Below are 8,604 nucleotides of genomic sequence, written 5' to 3' on the forward strand. Positions count from 1 at the left end.
GAAATGAGTAAATGAGTGCCAGAGATGTTCTTTTTTTTCCAATGAAAAGACTGAAATTGCTTTGTGTAAATGTGTGGAAAATGCTGATATTTTGTTTCTATAAATACTTTGCCTCCTGTGTGCTGTATTTCATTTGTGCTGTTTCCTAGGAGTATTTGGCTTCTTATCACTTTTGCACAGGGTGCTGAATACAAATGAGCTATGGTTTACCCAGCAACCAAGCTGTGGAGCATTTGTGACTGTTGTGCATTTCCTGAGCAAGAGTAACTACTGAGTGAAGCAGATTACCCTATAGCCTTGCAAAACACTGAAGATTATAAAACATGCATTTAGTGGATAAATACACAGAGGAAAATGCATAGACACTCTCTGTTTCTATATATATGGATGTGCATGTATTTTAATGTATCTGGGAGATGTAAAAAAAAACACCAAACCCTGAAAAAATCCATAATTTTAAATGAGAATTTAAATATAGAGAAGGAAACAAAATTTAAAGTTGTGTTTCTTATTCTCAGTGACATCACCTACAACCAGGATCCTTTTTTATGGAGTCTATAAATAAGGCTTCATTGCCATACACCCATGTGATCACAGGATGGATTCAGGTTGGAAGATACCTCAGGAAGTTACTAGTCCAAAGTTTGCTCAGAGCAGGGCCAACTCTAAGGTCAGACCAGATTTCTCAGGGCTTGATACAGTTGTTTCTTGAAACCCCCAAGGATGGAGACTGCCCAGCCTCTCAGGGCAGCTGTCCCGATGTCTGATTGTCCTCCTGAGGTATCCACTTTTCATATACCCAGTCTGAATCTCTCCTGTTTCATCATCTGTTGTCTCTCATTCTCCTAGCATGCATCTCTGTGAGTGAAAACCCTGGCCCTGCCTCCTTGATGACCTCCTCAAAGACCTTTCAAAGGGGACAGGGTGGCCTTACAAGGGCAGCAGCCAGCACTGTGAGCAGCCCTGGATGCAGCCCATCAGGTCCCACAGACATCTGCAGGTTGAGTTCTCTCAAGGTCCCTGGCTTGACTGTCACCCACTGCTGTTCATATCTTCCTCCAACCCTACTGCTTGGCTCTGAGGCCTAGTGTGATGGTAGTAGCTGGGAAGTGCCAGGACTGGTCTGAAGACTGTTAGAGCAAAGGGAGAAGGTAAAAGTAACTCCTGGCTCATTCCGGCATAGGGATGAATGGAGAAGGCAGGCTCCCTTTGCTGGTAAGGGAACAGGCTAGGAGAGCCAAGAGGAAAACTTTACGTCTTGTCAAGAACATTTTGGGTGAAAAGCCTGGACAGTTAAAAAACTTTTTGAACCACAGCATGAAGCTTTCCCCAAGCTGGGTAATTAGGCATGGCAGAGCAGCAGTGGGAGAAGTGCACTTGGAGTTATACACCTGGTCATCACCCAAGTTATCACTCAGTTTTAGCTTTTCCTCACTCAAAGCCCAAGCAGGGACCTTGTGTTGCCTTCATAGGGGAACAGCAGTGTAAGCTGTGAGCTCCTCAGCCCTTCCTGTGTGTGTGCCACTTCTTTGATTGCTAAAATACAAACACGGATATGCCTGATCTTGTGACAGGCGAATATTTGTACTGTCTCAAATCAATTTAAATGAGTCTCGCTCAGCTGTTTGACACAGGTAATATAGCTAGAGTTGCAATTTTATCCTTTGCTTACATTACATTACAGAGTCTGTTACATACTTGGTGAAATTATGCAAAATGATGTTATGATTATTGTAAGCTAGTGGTCTCCATATAATTTTTTCCACCTACTTCATTCTTGCAGTTTTAAACCTGCCTTATTTGCTGTCTATCATATATTGGAATAAGCTTTTCAGTCCACTGGATTAGGTTGTATGTTGCAGTAAAATACACTTTTTTAATAACCATATTTTAATGTAATTTTTTTAACACAGAACACACTTAGTAAAAATACTGCTTACACTGTAGCTCAGTGGTTACCATGCATGATTTTCATGGGACGGGGATAAAAAAAAATTACTGGGCTCTCACATGGAAATTAGTATAAAAAGTGTCACAGGAGCCTCCTTCCATCCTGTTGCCCTCCATGAGGGCAATGCAAGTGGAAGGCTGTCCAGCACTGAGCAAACCACCTTCAGGTAGCTGTTTTATGAAGAAAGAGCTGGCGCAGGGGCAGAAACATCTGCAAGTATTCCAGCATATAAATACCAGGGTGGAAATGTAGCAGGACAGACTTACAAGGGAGACGAAGTAGGCAGGACTTCACAAAGTCCCTTCCCCTTCAGTCAGTGCTCCCACTTCATGCTTCCAGCAGCATTTAGCATGCCCGCGCCTCACAATGGACAGAGACCACAGAGAAATCAGAAGTAAAATGAGAAAAATCTAGCAAAGATGGCACCAAATGCTGCCAATATACCCAAGCTGCTCCACATTTCTTTGGGTAGTGTTGAACTGTTCTGCATGTTCTCCTTTGCTGAGAAAATGGGGTTTGACTTTCTTGAAATTAAGAAAATACCATAGCAATTTCCAGCATAAATAAAGCTGTGTCAGATTAAGTCTGACTGCTTTGAATAAACTTGGTGCTTACAACCTACAAAGTCCGTTGTGTGGTGGACATCGTATTTAGCTTCATCTGAAATGTGCAGAAGCAAGTGTGGGGTCAGGGAAATTGGCACTGTAGAGAACCAGTCCTCTTCTAAAACCTAGTGACTGTTTTAACTGTTGTGTTTTTTTCTGTAAGAAAAGGATTGCCATACCCAGCAATCCTGTTTTGAATGGCAAGGCTTGGCGTAGTTCAGTGCACACAAAATCAATAAGTGGAATTGGGGTGAAATGGTCAGGGAACTGCAGTTGATCAAATGGCATTAAAATTTATTAGCTGATGGTAGAATTTGTCAGTAAACATGTATATACAAGGTAAAATCTACCCTTCTTTGTCTTAGTAGTCCCCTGACATGATTCTCACAAAACCTGCTTTCTTTCTCCCACAGCCTCCCTGTCTATTTTTGTGGGTTACCTGTAATGATCTGAGGACTTATTTTCAAGTCTCTATGCTTTTGAGGGACTTCAGGTTATCCACACTTTGGCCACACATGGAAAAAAATGCAGTAATTTCCTTCCATTTATTTCAAAAGACTTAATCCGCCCAGGAGTGGACCATTTTTTCTTTAGCTAGTTCTATAGATATTCTGTCCTTAAGATTATAAATTTTACTTCTATTTACAAGTCTAATTGATAAATATCTTTTTCAGAGTTTAAGGTGGAAAGAGAAAAATTAAAACTTCTTATTCATTTCTTGGGGGCCTAGATGGTCAAATAAGCACACCAAATTTCTCATAGTGAAATAGTGAGTTGTAGTCATCCTGCAAATATGAAAACCTCTTTTTCTCATAGATCAACCTCTCTCTGGGGTTTTTCTTTTGCCCAGCATCTTAAATAAATGGAGTTTTTTTACTGCACTGTCTTTTTACCAGAACCCTTTGATAACTTTGAGCTCATTGGGCTTGAACCAGTTTGGAGAAGGGGACAGAGGACGCAGAGATCCCACTCAGTGGAGAAGAGAGGAGCGGTAGGTAAGGAGCACTCAGCCGCTCCCTGTTCTGCTCACGCTTTGCAGCACCCATTGCTCAGCAGCAGCTGGGTCTGGCACACCCAGAGCACTGTGCCAGCTGGAGGTGCTTCAAATTTCTTGCCCACCTGGCAGTCACAGTGCTGGGGCACAGAGCTCTTAGGAAGGAGGGCAACCATTGCCCAAGGCTGCTGGAACTGAGGTAGTGGGGAAATGCAGATTCCAGGTGGGTGAGGGTGCTGCAGGGAGGGAGGTGCAGGGGGATGCAGATATACAGCCCTAGGTCAGACCCATTTATTTTGCTCTTCAGGAAGCAACTTGCATCTCTGTTAGTGTCTTAGGCATTTACAAGTGAAGAAAGAGAAAGGCATGTGGATGGTTAAGTCTTTTAAGTTTTTATTCCATACAAGGTGCTTATATACTACTAATGCCTTTTCTCAAGAAGAGTTACTGCAGGGTAGGACCAGAGGTGAAGCTACATGTGAAAACCTCTGGGACACTCCAAACTTGCTCTACATGTTCCTCTTTTCCATAGTGAGTCTTGTCCAGATCTAGGGGTTTGGAGCCACTGTGAATCCCTGTCTAGGAGTCTTTTGGAAAACATGAAAGCAAGGACAGTATGTGTAACCAAGTCTTTCTCTGGTGTAATGTGAATAGCCACCTCTGCCACACAAGGCACGCAGCACACCTCTGGTGTACGAGATCAGGGCTGGTGAGCAGGGTGTCATCGCAGAAGATTTGCCAGCTCTCCCAAAGTAGGATTTGGCAACCTGTACTATTGTTTGGTTTCTGAGAATATTTTTTTTATATATAGTTTTTGTAAAAGCCTATCTTGTAGTGCTGCATTCCAGCAAAGAAAACTGCTTTTGTGCTTCTTTAAAGGAAAACTGCAGTAAAATACCAGGTGTGCAATCTGGAATAGGAATCTTCAGAAGTCAAATGCAAAGGACATTTAATCCTGACCAAGCAGACTAAACATTTGGTATGAAAGCTGGAGAATATTCAAGATAATAATAATGTACTCGGCATGTTGCAGTACATCTCCTCTAGCAGTTGGAGTCCAAAAAGGTCACATCAACCATGAGTGCAGAAGGAAAGAAAAACACTCAGCAAGATGAATATTGCTCAGAGCATTAATTTTCCCATACCTTCCTCCACAGCAGGGTCACAAGCAATTAAGATTCCTCATAGCGAGAACACTTCTACTGACATATTTCCTCTCACCCACCATTTTTTTCAAATTTCTTACTTTGGGCAGGTGGTCGGTTGTGATCCAACAAAACTTTTTTATTTGCAAATTAACCTAGATATTAAATTTTCTCTAACAAAAATCTGAAGTGTTCTTCCCTTCTATACTTCTCATTTTGTATGAGCTGAGCCAATTAGCAGCTTTCTGCCCACTACTGTTCACTTCTGTCAAGCTACTGTAAAAATACATTAATACATTGAATTACATTGCTTTTACATTGACATTATATTCAACAAAGCACGGGTTTTATGAAAAAAAAGGTTTAAGAAGCAATAATGAGACCATGTGAGACACACATTCCTAATCTTAAAGAAACAGAGCTGACAACTTTCATATCAGGGTATTTATTTTAATATTTATGTGTTCCTAAATGTTCTTCTGATTCCATTTCTCTTTGCAATTCAAGATAAATATCTGAAATTTTGGAAAAGAGTCATTGTGTTAGCAGAAATTATGGTCTTAATGTAATACATCAAAGTGACAAGATGTCTGAGCTGTACTCACTTGGGAATCAGAATGTTTTCCATGTAATGTCCACATGGAGGATCACTGCACCATTGTACATGTCTGCCCCGGGGTACATGTGGTGACATGGGACCCACGTGTTTCCCTGCACACTCGGTGCAGTCACCTTTGTGCCTGTTTAAAGACATGGCATATCCTTTGCACCTCACTTACCTGTTTCAATTTTTATATCGTGCCCATTGACATGCTGTCTGAGTGCTTCTTTGATTGTGTTACCCATCTGAAATGCCATTTTATCTGTGGGTATCTGATAGCACAATCACTCATATGCAGTTGAATGCATTTAGTTGTGGCATGATTTAAAAGGATGTACCTGGAAGTCTACTTAAAAAATCACCTGAGTCTATGAACTGGAATTTGAAGCAAAGCAACAGATCGCACATTTCATTGTTATTTCTCCTTCTTTGGAGCTCTATTTCAATGCTGTTTTTCTTCTCAAAGAAGAGAGAGGATTTCGTTTTTATGCAGGGGTATGGTATGGGCACAATAGACATCACTTTTTAAAACAAGATTATTTTAAATATTCTGTTAAGGAAATGTATATATGCGGTGTGTACATGTGCCTATGCCTATGCATATTTATATTTTTAACACTCCACACACCTGTTTTCTGTCATTTGAATGTTCTGAAACAATAATTCATTTTTAGTTTCAGCAAGACAAGGCTGTTCACTGTGTCCTGCTGGTGCTTCAGGCTCTCTCCTTGGCCTCCCACAAAGCCCTCGCTCTCTGCACAGCCTTCCTCCCATGCAGTGCCAGCTGCACCTGCCTCCCCTTCCACCTCATACTCCTCTAGCTCTCCAGGAAGGCTCCTTGATGTCTCTGAGACCCCCAGAGCTTACAGTCTGTGCCTGGCCAGCCCTTTGCTGAGTGGAGCAGAGTCACTGCAGGTAAAGCTGCACAAAACAGCTTAGCAGGAGAAGGGGGGAAGGGGATAAAATCCTCCTTCCTGTTCTCCATGAAGAGGGAGACAATCTCCAAATAAATGGCAGTTAAATCAGGAAACACCTTGGCTGCAAAATTAATTGTGGACACTGACAGCAGGTAAATAGGCTTCTCTTCAGAAGTGTCATGGGGTTTTTAGATGTCTGCATGAACTGGCTCAGTACCACAGAACTGAGCCACAGAACTGGGAAATCTAAAGGCTTTGGGGTGAAATAGGTGTGGATCTTTTAGTGAAGTTGCTTTACATACCAATATGGCATTTGTAGACATTCAAAACCTTGTTGCAATACCAAGACCCCAAACTGTGTTTTCTGACAGTGTGGAAAGGGCAGGCACACCAAAGGCTTTCTGAAGAGGCCCTGCATAGCCACAGTGGCTGGGCTTCATGGAGAAATGTTTTGTCTGGTTGATGGGAATATCACCACTTTGCTAGCGTTTTGGGAAATTATTGTGCCTTTTTTATTTTACAGAATCATAGAATATGTCAAGTTAAAAGGGACCCATAAGGAGCATTGGGTCCAGCTCCCTGTTCCTCACAGGACTACCTAAAACTAAACCATATGACTAAGAGTGTCATCCGGACATTCGTTGAATTCTAACAGGTTGGTGCCATGACCACTTCCCTGGGGATCCTGGTCCAGTGACCAACCACTCTCTCAGTAAAGAACCTTTTCCTAATGTCCAGTCTCAACTTCCTCTGACAAGGCTTCATTCCATTTCCTTGTGTTCTATGACTGGTCACCAGCACCTGCCCCTCCTCTGTCCCCTGTGAGGAAGTTGTAGAGTGAGGCAAGGACACACCTCAGCCTTCTCTTCTGTGAGCTGAACAAAGTGCTCCTAGTAAGTCTTGCCCTTGAGGCCTTTCAACATCTTGGTCACCTCTGGACACACTCTAATAGTTTGATGTCCTGCTTATATTGAGGCACACAGTACTCAAAGTAGGACTATGCCAGTGCAGCGCAGGGTGGGAAAATCACCTCCCTTGACCAGCTAGCTAGGGGTGCTTGATGTCCCCCAGGACATGGTTGGCCTTTTTGGCTGCCAGGGCACACTGGTAACTCATATTCAACTTGCCATTAACCCAGACACCCAGATCTCTTTCTGTGGGGCTGCTCTCCAGCCTCTCCAGTTTGTACCCATAACCAGGATTACCTCTGGCACCTGGTCTTGTTGTACTTCATGACACTAAACTGGGAGGAGTGGCTGACACACCAGAAGGCTGTGCTGCCACTCAGTGAGACCTGGACAGGCTGGAGAGTTGGGCGGGGAGAAACTTCATGAAACTCAACAAGGGCAAGTGTAGAGTCTTGCATCTGGGGAAGAACAACCCCATGTACCAGTACAGGTTGGGGGCTGACCTGCTGGAGAGCAGTGTAGGAGAAAGGGACCTGGGGGTCCTGGTAGACAGGAGGATGACCATGAGCCAGCAATGTGCCCTTGTGGCCAAGAAGGCCAATGGCATCCTGGGGTGTATTAGAAAGGGGGTGGTTAGTAGGTCAAGGGAGGTTCTCCTCCCCCTCTATTCTGCTTTGCTGAGGCTGCATCTGGAGTATTGTGTCCAGTTCTGGGCCCCTCAGTTCAAGAAGGACAGGGAAGTGCTTGAAAGAGTCCAGCACAGAGCCACAAAGATGATGAAGGGAGTGGAACATCTCCCTTATGAGGAAAGGCTGAGGGAGCTGGGTCTCTTTAGATTGGAAAAGAGGAGACTGAGGGGCGACCCCATCAATGTTTATAAATATGTTAAGGGCAAGTGTCTGGAGGATTGAGCCAGGCTTTTTTCAGTGACGTCCAGTAACAGGACAAGGGGCAATGGGTGCAAACTGGAACACAGGAGGTTCCACGTGAACATCAGAAAAAACTTCTTTCCTGTGAGAGTGACAGAGCACTGGAACAGGCTGCCCAGAGAGGTTGTGGAGTCTCCTTCACTGGAGACATTCAAAACCTGCCTGGATGTGTTCCTGTGTGATGTACTCTAGGTGACCCTGCTCTGGCAGGGGAGTTGGACTAGATGATCTGTCAAGGTCCCTTCCAACCCCTAAGATTCTGTGATTCTGTGATTCACACGGTTGGTGATTGTCCAGCTCTCTAGTCTATCTGGATCTCTCTGTAAAGCCTTGTTACCCTCAAGGGAGTCCATAACTCCTCCTAGGTATTATTAACAAACGGACTTAATCTACATTCAATTCCAATGTCCAGATACTTTACAAAAACATAAAAGAGCACTGGCCCTGAAACTGAGTCCTAGGGAACCCCACTGGCTGCCAGCCTGACATAACCCCATGTACTATAACTTTGAGCCCAACCCATCAGCCAATTGCTCACCCACCACGTTATGGAC

Source organism: Apus apus, chromosome 4 (genome assembly GCF_020740795.1).
Source record: "Apus apus isolate bApuApu2 chromosome 4, bApuApu2.pri.cur, whole genome shotgun sequence".
NCBI lineage: Eukaryota > Metazoa > Chordata > Aves > Apodiformes > Apodidae > Apus > Apus apus.